Source organism: Triticum dicoccoides, chromosome 1B, assembly GCF_002162155.2.
Source record: "Triticum dicoccoides isolate Atlit2015 ecotype Zavitan chromosome 1B, WEW_v2.0, whole genome shotgun sequence".
Taxonomy (NCBI): domain Eukaryota; kingdom Viridiplantae; phylum Streptophyta; class Magnoliopsida; order Poales; family Poaceae; genus Triticum; species Triticum dicoccoides.
In genome coordinates, this window is record NC_041381.1 from 423,620,484 (window position 1) to 423,640,110 (window position 19,627).

A 19,627-nucleotide genomic window follows, 5' to 3' on the forward strand; every position below is an offset into this window, starting at 1 on the left:
CACGGTTAAGAGAAACTTGTGTGTCTTTGGGGTGCCCCTGCCCATGTATATAAAGGAGGGAGGGAGGGAGGCCGTCCCCCTAGGGGTGCACCTAGAGTATGGAGTCCTACTAGGACTTCCAAGTCCTAGTAGGAATCCCTTTCCCTTTTAGAGTAGGAGAGAAGGAAAGAGGGAAAGAGAGAGGGAGTAGGAAAGGGCAAAGGGGGTGTCGCCCACTTCCCCTAGTCCAATTCGGACCCGTGGGGGCGCCACCTCCCCTTTGGCTTGCCTCCTCCTTTCCCGTATGGCCCAATAAGGCCCATTACTTCTCCCGGTTAATTCCCCTAACTCCCCGGTACTCCAAAAAATACTTGAATCACTTGGAACCTTTCTGATGTCCAAATATAGCCTTCCAATATATGAATCTTTACATCTCGACCATTTCAAGACTCCTCTTCATGTCCGTGATCTCATCCGGGACTCCAAACAAACTTCAGTCATCAAAACACATAACTCATAATACAAATCATCATCGAACGTTAAGCGTGCGGACCCTACGGGTTCGAGAACTATGTAGACATGACCGAGACACATCTCCGATCAATAACCAGTAGCTTAACCTGGATGCTCATATTGGCTCCTACATATTCTACGAAGATCTTTATCGGTCAAACCGCATAACAACATACGTTGTTCCCTTTATCATTGGTATGTTACTTGCCCGAGATTCGATCGTCGCTATCATCATACCTAGTTCAATCTTGTTATCGGCAAGTCTCTTTACTCATTCCGTAATGCTTCATCCTGCAACTAACTCATTAGTCACATTTCTTGCAAGGCTTATAGTGATGAGCATTACCGAGAGGGCCCAAAGATACCTCTCTGATACACGGAGTGACAAATCCTAATATCAATCTATGCCAACCCAACAAACACCTTCGGAGACACCTGTAGATCATCTTTATAATCACCCAGTTACATTGTGAAGTTTGATAGCACACAAGGTGTTCCTCCGGTATTTGGGAGTTGCATAATCTCATAGTCTGAGGAACGTGTATAAGTCATGAAGAAAGCAGTAGCGATGAAACTGTAACAATCATAATGCTAAGCTAACAGATGGATCTTGTCCATCACATCATTCTCCTAACGATGTGATCCCATTCATCAAATGACAACACATGTCTATGGTTAGGATACATAACCATCTTTGATTAACGAGCTAGTCAAGTAGAGGCATACTAGGGGCACTATGTTTTGTCTATGTATTCACATGTGTACTAAGTTTCTAGTTAATACAATTCTAGCATGAATAATATACATTTATCACGATATAAGGAAATATAAATAACAACTTTATTATTGCCTCTAGGGCATATTTCCTTCAGTCTTCCACTTGCACTAGAGTCAATAATCTAGTTCACATCGCCATGTGATTTAATATCAATAGTTCACATCTATATGTGATTAACACCCATAGTTCACATAGCCATGTGACTAACAACCAAAGGGTTTACTAGAGTCAATAATCTAGTTCACATTGCGATGTGATTAACACCCAAAGAGTACTAAGGTGTGATCATGTTTTGCTTATGAGAGAAGTTTTGTCAACGGGTCTGTCACATTCAGAGCCGTATGTATTTTGCAAATATTCTATGTCTACACTGCTCTGCATAGAGATACTCTAGCTAATTGCTCCCACTTTCAATATGTATCTAGATTGAGACTTAGAGTCATTTGGATCGGTGTAAAAGCTTGCATCGATGTAACTCTTTACGACGAACTCTTTATCAGCCCCATCACCGAGAAACATTTCCTTCGTCCTCACTAAGGATAATTTTGATCGCTGTCCAGTGATCTACTCTTAGATCACTATTGTACCCCCTTGCCAAACTCATGGCAAGGTAAACAATATGTCTGGTACACAACACAACATACTTTATAGAACCTATGGTTGTGGCATAGGGAATGACTTTCATTCTCTTTCTATCTTCTGTCGTGGACGGGCTTTGAGTCTTACTCAACTTTACACCTTGTAATACAGACAAGAATTCCTTCTTTGACTGGTCCATTTTGAACTCTTTCTAAAACTTGTCAAGGTATTTACTCATTGAAAAATCTTATCAAGCGTCTTGATCTATCTCTATAGATCTTGATGCCCAATATGTAAGTAGCTTCACCAAGGTCTTTCATGAAAAACTCTTATTCAAGTATCCATTTATGATATCCAGAAATTCTATATCATTTCCAATCAACAATATGTCATCCACATATAATATTAGGAATGCTACAAAGCTCCCACTCACTTTCTTGTAAATACAGGCTTCTCCAAAAGTCTGTATAAAACCATATGCTTGGATCACACTATCAAATCATTTATTCCAACTTCGAGAAGCTTGCACCAGTCCATAAATGGATCGCTGGAGCTTGCACACTTTGTTAGCACCCTTTGGATCGACAAAACCTTCTGGTTGCATCATACACAACTCTTCTTCCAGAAATCCATTCAGGAATGCAGTTTAGGCATCCATCAACCAAATTTCATAATCATAAAATTTAGTAATTGCTAACATGATTCGGATAGACTTAAGCATCGCTACAGATGAGAAAGTCTCATCATAGTCAACTCCTTGAACTTGTCGAAAACCTTTTGCGACAAGTCGAGCTTTGTAGGTAGTCACACTACTATCAGCGTCCATCTTCCTCTTGAAGATCCATTTATTCTTAATGGCTTGCCGATCATACGGTATGTCCACCAAAGTCCACACTTTGTCCTCATACATGGATCCCATCTCAGATTTCATGGCCTCAAGCCATTTCGCGGAATTTGGGCTCATCATCGCTTCCTCATAGTTCGTAGGTTCATCATGATCTAGTAACATGACTTCCAGAATAGGATTACCGTACCACTCTGGTGTGGATCATACTCTGATTGACCTACGAGGTTCGGTAGTAACTTGATCTGAAGTTTCATGATCATCATCATTAGCTTCCTCACTAATTGGTGTAGGAATCACTAGAACTTATTACTGTGATGAACTACTTTCCAATTCAGGAGAAGGTACAATTACCTCATAAAGTTCTACTTTCCTCCCACTCCCTTCTTTCAAGAGAAAACTCCTTCTCTAGAAAGGATCCATTCTTAGCAACGAATATCTTGCCTTCGGATCTACTATAGAAGGTGTACCCAACAGTTTCTTTTGGGTATCCTATGAAGATACATTTTTATGATTTGGATTCAAACTTATCAGGTTGAAGCTTTTTCACATAAGCATCGCAGCCCCAAACTTTAAGAAACGACAACTTTGGTTTCTTGCCATACCACAGTTCATAAGGCATCGTCTGAACGGATTTCGATGGTGCCCTGTTTAACGTGAATGCAGTTGTCTCTAATGCATAACCCCAAAACGTTAGTGGTAAATCGGTAAGAGACATCATAGATCGCACCATATCCAATAAAGTGCGGTTACGACATTCGGACACACCATTACACTGTGGTGTTCCAGGTGGCGTGAGCTGTGAAACTATTCCACATTGTTTTAAATGAAGGCAAAAATCATAACTCAAATATTCTCCTCCACGATCAGATCATAGAAACTTTATTTTCTTGTTATGATGATTCTCCACTTCACTCTAAAATTCTTTGAACTTTCAAATGTTTTTAGACTTGTGTTTCATTAAGTAGATATACCCATATCTGCTCAAATCATCTGTGAAGGATAGAAAATAATGATACCCGCCATTTGGGGGGTAAATCATTGGACCGCATACATCAGTATGTATTATTTCCAATAAGTCACTAGCTCATTCCATTGTTCCGGAGAACGGAGTTTTAGTCATCTTGCCCATAAGGCACGGTGTCGGTGTCAAAACCAGCGGATCTCAGGTAGGGGGTCCCGAACTATGCGTCTAAGACTAATGGTAACAGGAGGCTGGGGACATGATGTTTACCCAGGTTCGGGCCCTCTCGATGGAGGTAATACCGTACTTCCTGCTTCATTGATCTTGATGATATGAGTATTACAAGAGTTGATCTACCACGAGATTAGAGAGGCTAAACCCTAGGAGCTAGCCTATGGTATGATTGTTGTTGTGTCCTATGGACTAAACCCTCCGGTTTATATAGACACCGGAACGGGCTAGGATTACACAGGGTCGGTTTACAAAGAAGGAGATCTACATCCAAATCGCCAAGCTTTCCTTCCACGCCAAGGAGAGTCCCATCCAGACACGGGACGAAGTCTTCTATCTTATATCTTCATAGTCCAACAGTCCGGCCAAAGTACATTGTCCGGCTGTCCGGATACCCCCTTATCCAGGACTCCCTCAGTAGCCCCTGAACCAGGCTTCAATGACGATGAGTCCGGCGCGTAGATTGTCTTCGGCATTGGGAGGCGGGTTCCATCTCTGAATACTCCAAGATAAATTCCGAACACAAGGACCGTGTTCGGCTCTGCAAGATAAAACTCCATATACCATCATAGAGAGAATAATAATCCACGAATCTGATCTGCTAACAACCCTTCGTAGTGTGACATCACGCCATGGCTTGGTAATTATTCGAACCATTTTCTACAACCTGCTTCCACACACATCGCGAGGCGGTTTCTTTGGCACGTCTTGTCAAAGCTGAGATCGTGTCCCCTTATCACGGGATCTCCATCAATACGGGTATGGGTAACCCAACCAGCGCCATTAATCGAGGCGCTTGGAAAAATAAGAGATTTCGAGAGGCAAGTGCGGAGGCAAACATTCTACATCGCCTTTATAAAGGGGCAGAGATCTCCCGTTTTCACCCATGCCTTCTTCCTCCTTTGCTCATCTGTTCTCGCACCCTCGAGCTCCAGTGCCCAAGTTTTCACCTTCTCCGTAGGACCGCAGCATGTCCGGAGCGGGAGGCAAGTGGATGGCCTCCTCTGTCACAAAGGAGAACATTACCAAGCTTCGGGAGGCCGGATACCTGGCCGAGAGTATCGCACACAGGCTTCCAGCAGACGGACAGATTACCCCCACTCCGAAGTCTCGGGAGAGAGTAGTATTTCTCCCTCATTTCGTCCGCGGACTAGGATTTCCACTCCACCCATTTTTCCGCGGGCTTATGTACTACTACGGGCTAGATTTTCATGATCTGGCCCCGAATTTCGTCCTCAACATCTCGGTGTTCATCGTCGTGTGCAAGGCCTTCCTCCGCATCAAGCCTCACTTCGGCCTATGCTTGAAAATCTTCTGTGTGAAGCCGAAGATCGTGAGTGGCCAACAGGCGGAGTGCGGAGGTTCCATGGTGGGAAAAATGCCCAATGTTACATGGCTCGACGGCTCCTTCGTGGAGACCATAAAGGGGTAGCAATTAGGGTGGTTCTACATCACCGAGCCGCGCGACGCCAACTGGGTGGCGGCCCCCAAATTCAGATCCGGAATCCCCATGTGGCTCACTTCCTGGGAGAAGAAGGGCCTGGCCTAGGGCGAACCCACGGAGCTGACCGGATTCGCGACCTGCATCAGAAGTATGAGGGACAAGAAGATCAAGCTTGTCAACATGGTCCAGGTCATGCTCATTCGCCGGATTCTCCCGTGTCAAAGACGGGCGTTCGATATGTGGGAGTTTGACCCGGCCGAACACCAGATGCTGCTAGAGCTCTTCGACACAATGCACAAAGAAATCTGGAAGGTGTTGTTCAAGACCGGCGAAGTCCCTCCTCCCCTTTTCGAGGACCGGGAGCTCAGCGCAAGGCGCCTCGCTAGTCAGGTAAGTCCTCAGGATATTACAAGATGTTTTCTTCCTAGTACATTCGTGGGAGGATTCTTAGGTCACTATGCTGACCGAACAGGATTGGGTGGAGACGGCGGTGCGGATCGACTGTCCGGCTCCATTGCCTGAGGACCCAGTAGGCCCACTCCTAGCGGAGATGCTGGTTCCGGAGCCTTACAAGGTGCCAGAGAAAAAGGCCGAAAAGAAGGTCGCAGGGACACAGAAGGGTCTTCGGCGCGACGCCGCACCAGACGCCTTGCTAGAAGATGACGAGGCGCACTCCTCCCATGAAGGGGAGGAGAGAAAGAAGAAGGCCGCCTCAACTGAGGGGGCCAAAGGGTCCAAGAAGGTGGCCGCGAGGACCAAAAAAGGTCTCCGACGCAAGGCCGCGATAGAGTCGTCATCTGTAGACGACGAGGAAGATCCCCCCCCCCCCGAAGATGGGGGAAAACATGAAGAGATGCCTCCTCCCCGTGCTAGGGAGGAGAAGAAAAGGAAGGCCGCCCCGTCGGGGGAGGCCGGGACGCCGAAGAAGGGAAAGGCATCCTTTCCAGATCACTCCACTACCGCTGCTTTCAGCGACGAGGAGTGGCTGCCCAGGGGCAAACCCCAGGCGAGGTCGTAAGTATCTGCGTTCCATAATATTTTACGTGCGACTTTGACCCCATGGTTTGTAATGACGCCGAACTCGTATATGCAGTCCGGCCGGGTCCGATCTCGAGGAGTCCTCTTCGGAGGAGTCTCTGAATGAGTCGGAGATGAATTCACTCCCGGCGGCAACCTCCCCACGACCTGTGGATGACATTGAGGTGTTGTCCCGGAGGATGCCAGAGCAGGAGGCGATGGTTCCGGAGACGCCCCAAGGCAAAGTCTTGGGCGCCGGACACATGGGGGCTGAGAACCCCATGGATTATGCTGATGGGAGCCACAGCAGGTCTGGCTCCCAACCGGTTACTGCGCCGGAGCCTACAAAGGTTCTGGATTTCAGTAAGCAGTCCCTCGCGAAGGAGGGCGAGCCGGCCGTGACGATGACCTCCGCCCAGCCGGAGGCATCGGATAATTTTTTGGAAGTGCTTCGAGGCGCTTCCATCGAGGATGAACACCGTACGCTTATGGGTACGGTGATTGAGAAGGTTCGGTTCGCCAAGAGCGGATTGACCGAAGCCTGCACCAGCCTACTAACAGGCTTCGAGGTAAAAAACTGTGAGGGAATATCACCTGATAGACAGTAGCCCCTGATACTCTGGTTGGTGTTCGGAAAGAAAAACCAAACGAAGGGTCAACTAAAAAACCGCAGGAAGCTAATAATATTTTTCTATATGAACAAATAGGCACTGCTGCTGACCGCCGCTGCACGCACGGCTGAGGTTGCCGGACTCAAGCACGAACTGGGGCAGGCCGAAGAAGAGCTCGGCCTCGTGAAGAAGCAGCTCGAGGAGAACAAAGGTAAGTCAAACCCCGTCCATATGTCCTATAGAGGATAAAAAGTTGGTGATGCTAATAAAAAGCATCATGGCTTTTGATAGGGACTGCGACCGAAGTGGCGGCCCTGAAGGAAGCGCTGTCCGCAGCCGAAGCCAAGGCGGATACAGAGCGCACCGAGCGAGAGAAGCAAGATGCTCGGGTGGGAGAGGTATAGCAGGAGCTCCAGGAGCTCGGCAAGAAGTTTGACTCCCTGGAGCATGACTACAAGACGCAAGTGTCTGAGCTGGCGAAGGCCCTCCAGAGCACGGCCGACACCAAGGCCGAAGCCCAAAAGGCCCTCCAGGAAATCCAGGCGACCAAGAAGATAGAGGGGGGTAAGTCATTCTTTATGCAAAGCAAGCATGTGGAGGAGTCATTTCTTTTACTTACACGAATCCGAAGCTCTCCAGGGGCATTCGCAGATCTGCCATGCAGCATTTCGGATGCTGCGGAATTCTATCGCGCTGAGGATGGGAGCTCTACGGAGAAGTTGTTCTGGTCCCAATATGCTGGGGCTGAACACCCGATGCCTCTGAGTGACCAACTGAAGCAGCTGGTCGAACTCCACAATGCGGCCGAACAGGCCATGAAGGACCTCATAGTCCGTATGTGGCCTGGCGAGCCCCTGCCCGGCAGCTACTTTGGCCTGGTGAAGCAGATGGTGCATGCCTGTCCACGGCTAGAAGTTATTAAGCAGTCTGTATGTATTGAGGGTGCCCGACAGGCCTTTGCCCGCGTGAAGATGCATTGGGCCAAACTGGATGCTGCAGAAGCTCGTGGAGGATGGACCCCCGAAGGGCAAGGAGCATCGCTACCCCGAAAAGTATTTTAATGGTGTTATGAAAGGCGCTCGGCTTGTGGCGAATGAATGTCCTAAGAACATTATTTTCGAGTAAATGTACTCATGTCATCTGTGTAATATGAGGACGAGTTTGATTGCGCTATATAATGATTTGTTTGATTTAAAATATTACCTTTTCTGCGGCTGTTTATCAAAATCTGAAAGTAGGCCAGTCGGTGGCTTCCGCCCCCTTGTAACTAGTACCGGGGTATCGTGGAAAACCTAAACACTCTTTTTCCAAATTCTTGGTCCTTTAAGGAGGTGTTTAGCGCAGCGAACCAGGCAATCGGACTATTCGGCTTTATAACTCTCACTTGGCCATAGAAGTCTATAATTTTAAATTTTGGTGAAGCCCCTAGTATTCGGAAAGCCGAACTGGGGCATTATACACGCCTAAATCAGGCAAGGCCGATTCCTCGCCTTAAGCAGAAAAAAACTTTAGGGATTTTGGTACCTCGCGAACAGCGACCAGCTCTCGCCGCATCATGACGGTCAGTTTTCGGCTTTCTCTACTGAGGTGCTCGTCCGGAAGAACCGGTACACAATCGCATAGTTCTCCCTGCGCTACCTTAACCGATATAACGGAACGTAAGGTACCAAAACAAGGGAGCCGGGCTAACCCAACTATTGACCCAAGACATGATTCGGAGCTGATGCATATAATGCTATAAGTTCGGGGTGCCACACTGTTGAAAGTGTTTAGACTTTTCTTGCCATTTTGTGCGGCTCGATAAGAAGCCCCTGGCAAATAGAGCGTACCAAAATGTACGGATGCAATATTGAATAAATATTCAACGGGAAAATATGAAGATAGTAATAAGAAGCTGACGCTATGTACTATTTCCAATTTATTTGGACAATACGGCAAGGCGTAGGTGTACAATTAATGCATTAAGCAGAAAGAAATAGGACTATTTGACATGTCCTATCCAAGGGCAGCCTACATGCGGGTATGTAAGGGCAGGTATAACGATCATTGAAGAAGACCACCTAAGTATTCCCTTATGTGTAATGCCTCTTGCCTCCTTGGTGTGCCTTCTGTGATGAGTCCGGTTATCCGATTTCTCTGAAGGGGCTGACCGAAAGTGGGGTTCTGAAAAAATAAAAAATAGTATGCGGGCCTCATGGCGGCTGAACCGCACTCTGGACGCATTGTCGTCTCGCCTCCACCTATGCCCATGGTATTTTGAGTGCGTAGTTGTGTACGTGTGGCATGAACGTCGCTTGAATGGGGCTGGGGTGGAGGCCGGGTTGCTAATCGAGCTCCAGGCGTGCCTGACGGTCCTGTTGCGGGGTACTCCGGACTCGCTTGACGGTGTTCGGGGATGTCGTCGTGGAATTGGCTGTTTGTCGGAGGAGGCTGCTTTGTACTTCTGCCGCGAGGGCCGCAGTGTGTTCTTCCATTCGGAGGGAGCGGTCTGTATTTCCATTGACTGTTATGACCCCGCGATGTCCTGGCATCTTGAGCTTGAGGTATGCGTAGTGTGGTACCGCATTGAAACGAGCGAACGCGGTTCGTCCAAGTAGTGCATGGTAGCCACTATGGAAAGGGACGATATCGAAGATTAACTCCTCGCTTCGGAAGTTATCCGGAGATCCGAAGACCACTTCCAGTGTTATTGAGCCTGTGCAGCGGGCCTCTACCCCTGGAATTACACCTTTGAAGGTGGTTTTGGTGGGTTTGATCCGTGGCGGATCGATGCCCATTTTGCGCGCTGTGTCCTGATAAAGCAGGTTCAGGCTGCTGCCACCGTCCATGAGGACTCGCGTCAGGTGGAATCCGTCGATGATTGGGTCAAGGACCAATGCGGCTGAGCCGCCGTGACGGATGCTGGTGGGATGGTCCCTACGATAAAAGGTGATCGAGCAGGATGACCATGGGTTGAATTTTGGGGCGACGGGCTCCATCGCATAGACGTCCCTAAGTGCACGCTTTCGCTCCCATTTGGGGATGTGAGTGGCATAGATCATGTTCACCGTTTTTACCTGGGGAGGAAATTTCTTCTGTCCTCCAGTGTTCGGACACCGAGGCTCCTCATCATCATCGCTGTGCAGCCCCTTGTCCTTGTTCTCGGCATTTATCTTGCCGGCCTGTTTGAACACCCAGCAATCTCTGTTAGTGTGATTGGCTGGTTTATCGGGGGTGCTGTGAATCTGGCACGAGCGGTCGAGTATGCGGTCCAAACTGGACGATCCTGGATTGTTTATCTTGAATGGCTTCTTCCGCTGACCGAATTTGGAGTTGCTGAATCCGCATTGACTGTCGTATCCTCTGCATTGTCGCCATTGTTTCGACACTTGTGTCTTTTGCGCCGTGGCTTTCCGTTACTGTCACGGATATCTGAAGTGCCATGGTTTGCTGGCGCGGTGTTACTGCAAGCCAGCCAGCTGTCCTCACCCGTGCAAAAGTGGGTCATTAGTGTCGTGAGGGCCGCCATGGTCTTTGGTTTTTCTTGGCCGAGGTGTCAGGCAAGCCACTCATCACGGATATTATGCTTAAAGGCCGCCAGGGCCTCGGCGTCCGGACAGTCGACAATTTGGTTCTTTTTAGTTAGGAACCGAGTCCAGAATTTCCTAGCTGACTCTCCGGGCTGTTGGGTAATGTGACTTAATCATCAGCATCCGGTGGTTGCACATAGGTGCCCTGGAAGTTATCGAGGAAAGCGTCCTCAAGATTTTCCCAACTACCAATGGAGTTTGCTGGCAGGCTATTCAGCCAGTGTCTGGCTGGCCCTTTAAGCTTGAGTGGGAGATACTTGATGGCATGTAGGTCATCACCGCGGGCCATGTGAATGTGGCAAAGAAAATCCTCGATCCACACCACGGGGTCTGTTGTACCATCGTATGACTCGATGTTGACGGGTTTAAACCCTTCTGGGAATTCATGTTCCATTACTTCATCAGTGAAGCAGAGGGGGTGTGCGGCGCCTCTGTGCCGGGCTATGTCGCAGCGTAGTCTGATTGGGTCTGGTCGGTAATGTCCGGCCCGACCAGATTTATCAGTATTGTATCCGGCATGACGATCAGTGTCATGGGCTGTAGCGCGCCCTCGTGATCCGTAGATCGATCTTGGTTGTCCTGCATTGCTTTCCAATATGTCTCGCAGGTCCTACATATTGCCCCGGGCCGTAGTGAACCGACAGGAGGGTGCGGGTTGGTCTCCGGCCTGATATGTCGTTTTATCCCGGCCACGTGGTGGTCGGTCAGCCTCATCTTGTGCTGGAAGTTCAGGCTCTTCGGCCTCTTCTTCTAGCGGTTTGTGCTTTGGGTATCCCCTGCTCGGGGGTTCGAGTCTGTATTCCTCGGCCGCTAGGACTTCGGTCCATCTGTCTTCAAGCAGGTCTTGGTCAGCTTGGAGCTGCTGCTGCCTCTTTTTCAGGCTTCTTGCAGTGGCTATAAGCTTGCGCTTGAAGCGCTCCTGCTCTATGGGATCCTCTGGTATGCCGAATTCATCGTCACCGAGGCTCACCTCGTCTTCGGAGGGAGGCATATAGTTATCGTCCTCCAAGTATCCGTCTGTCGCCTGTTCGTCTGGGCTAGCCTCCATGTGTTCCTGTTCGGCTTGCTCGAAGGTGGGTTGATCAGGATCGTATTCCTGTTCGGCATCATCTGGATTTTCTTCTCCAGTGCCGGTATTGTTGTGGCGAGGCTTGGAGCGGCGCCGATGACGCCCATGTTTTGCTTTCTTCCCCGAGGGGTTAACTCCCGTTGCCTCATCGCCATTGGTTTCTTTGGGAGTATCCACCATATATATATCATATGAAGAGGTGGCAGTACAATGCCCTATGGGCGGTGGTTCCTGTTCTTCTCCCGCATCGTCGTCTATACCATCGATGTCTTCGGAGTCGAAGTTAAGCATGTCGGTCAAGTCATCGATCGTGGCTATTAAGTGGGTGGTGGGTGGGTAACAAATTTCTTCGTCGCCGGCTTCCCACTCGAGCCGGACATAGTTCGGCCAGGAGTCTCCTGACAAAGAGAGACACCTTAATGAATTCAACACATCTCCGAAGGGTGAGTGCTGAAAGATATCCGCGGCAGCGAACTCCATGACTGGAGCCCAGTTAGGTTCGATGGGCACGGATGCGCGCGGCCCGGAACACACTACCGGAGATGAGTCCGGGGGTCCGGAGGTACAAATTTCCTGAGGAGAGGAGTTTGTGTTCGGCTCCAACAACGATGAGTGTGCGGCCTTGGGGGCGGGGTTCATCCACCCATCCTCGGAAGGCACGACCTGCTCTGGAACCAAGTTCGGAGCTGTAGCAGGTGCGATGTTCCAAATACTGTCCAACTGCAGATCTAGGTCATGCACGTCGTGATTGTTCATTGCTCCTGACACGGGCCCGAATCCGTCGATGATCAAGTCTCCGCGGATGTCAGCAGTGTAGTTTAGGTTTCCAAACCTGACCTGATGGCCAGGGGCGTAGCTATCAATCTGCTCCAGATGGCCAAGCGAGTTGGCCCGCAGTGCGAAGCCGCCGAACACGAAGATCGGTCCGAGGAGAAAAGTCTCACCCAGGACTGCGTTGTTGAAGGTTGGGGAAGCCATGGAGCCTTATAGCGACGACACAGAGGAACTCTCAATGAAAGCACCAATGTCGGTGTCAAAACCGGCGGATCTCGGGTAGGGGGTCCCGAACTGTGCGTCTAAGACTAATGGTAACAGGAGGCTGGGGACATGATGTTTACCCAGGTTCGGGCCCTCTCGATGGAGGTAATACCCTACTTCCTGCCTGATTGATCTTGATGATATGAGTATTACAAGAGTTGATCTACCACGAGATTAGAGAGGCTAAACCCTAGGAGCTAGCCTATGGTATGATTGTTGTTGTGTCCTACGGACTAAACCCTCCAGTTTATATAGACACCAGAGGGGGCTAGGGTTACACAGGGTCGGTTTACAGAGAAGGAGATCTACATCCAAATTGCCAAGCTTGCCTTCCACGCCAAGGAGAGTCCCATCCGGACACGGGACAAAGTCTTCTATCTTGTATCTTCATAGTCCAACAGTCCGGCCAAAGTACATAGTCCGGCTATCGAGATACCCCCTTATCCAGGACTCCCTCACACGGTTCGCAAGCATCAAATGATTCATAATCGAGTGATTCCAAAAGTCCATCTTTATGGAGTTTCTTTATGCACTTTACACCGATATGACCCAAACGGCAGTGCCACAAATAAGTTGCACTATCATTATCAACTTTGCATCTTTTGGCATCAATACTATGAATATGTGTATTACCACAATCGAGATTCAATAAACCATCAACATTGAATGTATGACCATAGAAGGTTTTATTCATGCAAACACAATAACAATTATTCTCTGTCTTAAATGAATAACCGTATTGCAATTAACATGATCTAATCATATTCATGCTCAACACAAACACCAAATAACATTTATTTAGGTTTCAACACTAATCCCGAAAGTATAGGGAGTGCTCGATGATGATCATATCAATCTTGGAACCACTTCCAACGCACATCGTAACTTCATCCTCAACTAGTCTCTATTTATTCTGCAACTCCTGTTTCGAGTTACTAATCTTAGCAACCGAACAAGTATCAAATACCCAGGGATTACTACGAGCACTAGTAAGGTACACATCAATAATATGTATATCAAATATACCTTTGTTCACTTTCCCATCCTTCTTATTCGCCAAATATTTGGGGCAGTTCCACTTCCAGTGACCATTTCCTTTGCAGTAGAAGCACTCAGTTTCAGGCTTAGGTCCAGCTTTGGGCTTCTTCACGGGAGTGACAACTTGCTTGTCATTTTTCTTGAAGTTCCCTTTCTTTCCCTTTACCCTTTTCTTGAAACTAGTGGTCTTGTTTAATCATCAACACTTGATGCTCTTTCTTGATTTCTACCTTCGTTGATTTCAGCATCATGAAGAGCTCGGGAATCGTTTTCGTCATCCCTTGCGTACTATAGTTCATCACGAAGTTCCAGTAACTTGGTGATGGTGACTAGAGAACTCTGTCAATCACTATCTTATCTGGAAGATTAACTCCCACTTGATTCAAGTGATTGTAGTACCCAGACATTCTGAGCACATGCTCACTAGTTGAGCAATTCTCCTCCATCTTTTAGGCAAAGTACTTGTCAAAGGTCGCATACCTCTTGACACGGGCATGAGTCTGAAATACCAATTACGGCTCTTGGAAGATCTCTTATGCTCTGTGACGTTTCAAAAACGTTTTTGAAGTCCCAGTTCTAAGTCGTAAAGCATGGTGCACTAAACTATCAAGTAATCATCATTTTGAGCTGGCCAAACGTTCATAACTTCTGCATCTGCTCCAGTAATAGGTCTGTCACCTAGCGGTGCATCAAGGACATAATTCTTCTGTGCAGCAATGAGGATACACCTTAGATCACTTACCCAGTTCGCATCATTGCTACTATCATCTTTCAACTTAGTTTTCTTTAGGAACATACAAAAAACATAGGGAAGCTATAACGCGAGCTATTGATCTACAACATAATTTGCAAAATACTATCAGGACTAAGTTCATGATAAATTAAAGTTCAATTAATCATATTACTTAAGAACTCCCACTTAGATAGACATCCCTCTAGTCATATAAATGATCACGTGATTCAAATCAACTAAACCATGTTCGATCATCATGTGAGATGGAGTAGTTTTCAATGGTGAACATCACTATGTTGATCATATCTACTATATGATTCACGCTCGACCCTTCGGTCTCTAGTGTTTCGAGGCCATATCTACGTATGCTAGGCTCGTAAAGTTTAACCTGAGTATTCTGCGTGTGCAAAACTAGCTTGCATCGATTCTATGTGAACGTAGAGCTTATCACACCCGATCATCACGTGGTGTCTCGGCATGAAGAACTGTCGCAACGATGCATACTCAGGGAGAACACTTATACCTTGAAATTTTAGTAACGGGTCATCTTATAATGCTACCGCTGAACTAAGCAAAATAAGAATATAAAAGATAAACATCACATGCAATCAAAATATGTGACATGATATGGCCATCATCATCTTGTCCCTTTGATCTCCATCTCCAAAGTACCATCATGATCTCCATCGTCACCGGCATGACACCATGATCTCCATCAACAGAGATTGAAAGTAGCTAACAGGGTGGACCTTTAGGAAGTCATATTTGACAAGGAGGAAATTCGTGAAGAACTCAGGGCCCAAAAGTTGAAAGTAGCCAAGCTAGAGGAGAAGAACCTCGAGATACTGGAGATTTGTCAGGAACTGAAGGACAGTGGGACCATGATTCATGCCAAGGATGTTGACACCCAGAAGTTGGAACACAACTCCAGAATATTAAAGGACGTCATGAGAGACTTCGCGTCAATAGAGATGATCTGGCCAAAGAACTTGAGAAGGACAAGCACGGTCGGAAGAAGCCATAGGAAACATGAACAAGACTTGAAGAGTTTGGCAATGTTGAAGATTTATTGACCTTTTGAAGACTAAACCCGTGTTATATACCTACGTTAGATGCGAAGATTGTGAGCTGTCATTTGTTTGTTGTTTTCCGACAGCCACAAATAAAATTCCTTTTCAAAACTATTGTTTGTATTGTGTGTATCCCTCTCTATCTCTCTTATCTCACCCCAAAACCCCTGGACCCAATAGAGGATGAATGGAAATGAGCTCATATTATCTGGACCGATGTGTCAATTGGAAATGGACCGATGGATTCAAAACATGGAGGATCACATGAAGAATAACCCTATAGCCGGAAAGGATATGGCACATCATGCTCTTCAATGCGTTGAAAGAGGTGCTGCTACTTGGTGGAGGATGTACCAAACCATCAATGGATGGCAGAGAATAACCACTCGAGAAGAATTTAAGTTGACTCTGCTAAAGTCTCGGCTTGTGTCCCAGAAGTTGAAGCCCTATGGAAAGGATATGCAGAAACCCTATGCATGCAAGTTTTGTGAAGAAATAGGACACAACCATAAAGAGCACAAGGATGAATGCCCTAATTGTGAAGGAAGTCACCCAGCTGAAGAATGCCCAACTAGGCAGATTACTTGTTTCTTGTGTGAAGGAACTACCCACTACCCTGCTCAGTGTCACATTTACCCCATGGTACAAAGAACCATCCAGTAGAGGAAAGAAGCAATGAAAGGATCCCTCATGGAAATTGTAGAAGAACCTGTGATGAAGGAAGAGGTGGAGGACACACCCGAAGAAAACCTAGTTAAATCCTGCACCTACTCTTGTTATTCATGTGGAGAAGAAGGACACATCTCCCAGAATTGTCTGAATGGGGATCTAATAGAATTCTTGACAGAGGAAGTAGAGTATGACCCATAGGAAATAGAAGCCCTGATTGGAACGGAAAAGTCCAGGAAGAGAAGTAGATTGGATTCCAAGAAGGACCTGAGCCATATCACATGTTTCAGGTGCAAGGAGTCAGGGCACTACTTCAGCAGTTGCCCAAAAAGGAAGCCGAGGACCCAAGGAGGATATGTGATCACAAGCAAACCTCGAGACTTGTCAGAAGTAGTATGTTACCACTGCAATAAAGCAGGATACTTTGCCAGAGATTGTCTCAAGGAGAAGGAGATTTGAGATAAATAGTTGAGTCTGTGAGAGTTATAATAGAAGTAGTGAGAACATTTTTATTATTGAGGTGTTGAGTTGAGGCCTGTAATGGAAATACAGGAGATTGTAGTAATTGGAGAATCAATAAAGTTATCATCGTTGGTACTGATTTGGATTTTTATGAGTTGTTACTCTATGAAGAAAGATTTTGACCATTTTCGAGGATATGACAAATATGGTCTATGGAAGATTGGAGCATTTTAAGGGTGGTAGTACCCTGTGATGAGATTTGACCCCTGGAAGGGATAATGATATTCCACGAAGTGGATTTCGGACTAAAGAAGTATGAGTTTTATCTCGATATGTCGGATACCCCAAGAGCATGAAGGGATGAAGTACTATTGGATATAAAGGAGATATAATGTTGGTAATGTGGAGCAATTGCAACTACATGATGAGTCTGAGTAAACACATCTTAGTTTGGTACCAATAGAAGGAAGAGAGACGGTACAATTGGATGGATTTAAGAATGCTAGGAAGCTGGATGTTGGAATAATGATCAGTTGCCCCAATGATGATTTCATGGTTTGCAAGTGATGAGATGGAACATAACCCACAAGCCCCAGGACCTGCCAAGAAGCAAGCACACTCTTGCTGAAGGAAAAACCCAAGAAGAGGATATGCCTTTATCAGCAGACGTTTCTTAGGAGGATAGGAAAACCCGAGAGTGGTGAAGGACCGATAGATGTTTGCTTGGCTTGCAGAATCAATGGACTTATCTGAACTTGGTTCGTCGACAAGAGAAATTATGCAATGTTTGTGAGGATGACCGAGTGTTAGAATGCGATATTCGCTAAACCATATACAAGGTAATGATTTGGGTGCGGGGTGGATTGATCACCATACCGACTTACTCTTATTATTCGTCTTGCTATATGGGATGGTAAATCTGAGTGACTTACCTATAGTAGAGAGACGACGATCAAAACCTTGTTTAAACCTTAGAATGGTATGACAATTTTTCCCTTGTACAAGGCGGCTGTTGCCAAAAGTAGGATATACGGTGAGGTTCAACCCAAACCCATTTCCTGCAGGAGAAACCATAAATTGTTGACCACCATGAGATATCGATAGTTGATTAGCATTGGCGCTAGACCCGTCAACTAAGAAGACCCAGTCTCGGAATAACCTTACCAAGATGAAAGGACAGAATAATTGCGGTAAAGGTTATGCCGCTACCGGAAGAGCCAGAGAAGGAATTATACTGAAGATCTGAGAAGACAGGCCCTGTCAAGAATAAGGAAGGAGTATATGAGTATTGTTGGGACCGTAACGATGTTTCTAAGGGTGGTAGCACCCCAGACCCCCTGAGATGATCGATGGATTTTGAGACCCCCAAACCTAACCTATTTCTTTCTAGCCTCACCGAATCTCGAGGACGAGATTCATTTTAAGGGCGGTAGGTTTGTAACATCCCAAAATTCTAAATTTTGGAATGTTATATTAAATAGATAGATTTGATTGTTTGTTTGATTGATGTGTGATTGATTGACTGAAAGTGAGTGAGATTTGAAACTTTTGAAAGTTAAATGAGAGGCAATAAAAGGACTTTCCCAAACTTTCATTTTATTTTATGATCTCCGTGAATTCAAAATCCTTTCAAATAAAAAACCCTCGAGAGAAGATGACATGACTTCTTCCATTTAAATAAATGAAAAGGGTTTTTGAAAAGATTTGAATATTATTTGGAAATATTTTCCAATTCAGAAAATTTAAGCAACTCAATGAATTTCATGAGAGAAGATAAAATGACTTCTTCAAAATATATGAAATATGAGTTGGGAGTTTAAAAGGATCAAATTTAAAGTCCTTTTGGAAATTATTTTCAAAATGGAGTTTTTTGGGTTTTATTCAAATTATTTTTCTCCAAAAATAAAAAATATATGGAAATTAGGGTAAAATGATTCCCAACAATTGAAAATTGGAGAGAAATAAATTTGTAATCATTTTGGTATTTTTAAAATGATTTTTACTAGGTTTTACTGCACCAGTAGCACTCTTTATTTTATTTAAAATTTTGTGGATTTTATTTGACATTAGAAAAATGTTCAAGTTGTAGAAAATCGTTTTCTGAAAATTTTTATATATAATACGCCTATATAGTATTTTATTTTATTTTCATTATTCCTTTTTTCTTTCTGTTTCTATTTAAAAAATGGTGTGTGCGCGTGGAACTAACTGTCGCCCACGTGCGCACCATAGTGGCAGCGGGCGCCCCATCTTTTATTTTCTTTTTCCTACATGGGCCAGGCCCAGCCAGACATAATCCTTCCTGGGTTTTTTTTCTTCTTTAGCCGAAAAAAAACTCCAGCGCACAGTGTACGCGCGCGGCCAGCCCGTGTTGCTTTTTAGCCCACGCGGTTCCTCTTTTCTTTCTATTTCGTCTATCTTTAGTCCCACATTGCCTAGCCTTTGATCCCTAAACCTCGTTTCCACCTATAAATATAGACCCATAGAGCCTCCAAAAATCACCCAATTTCGGTTTAAATCAATATTTTGGTTTGACTAGATTCATTAAAGAAGAATATTTTTCTCCTCTCCGACGGGACTTCTGGAAGTTGTCTTCTTTCTTCGAAGTCGTCTTTTCTCTACCTTATAAAGGTATCTTTCTTCGTTTTTTTACTTCCATAGTTTATTATTTCTAGACTAGTATGAGTTTCGTAACTCCGATTTGGTTGATTATTTTTGCAAATCGAAGCTCTTGGCCTAAACTTTCTGATAAAGCCAAATTCACTTAATTTTGGTACTGTTAGAAAAAAAATTATGTTGCAAGAACTATTTTCTTGGTTTTGATGCTTTCCGAATTGTCTTCTATGTTCTATCCGATCTTTAGAGTGATTGCTTATGTGTGGTTACTATTGCTTGCTCACGATAGATTGAACGGAGTGAGACGAATAGAACTATCAGGAGTTATGAGTGCGAATCATCTTCATCAACAGTACGAGGCAAGTTCACACTTTGATCATACCCTTTTACTATCCAGTTTTAT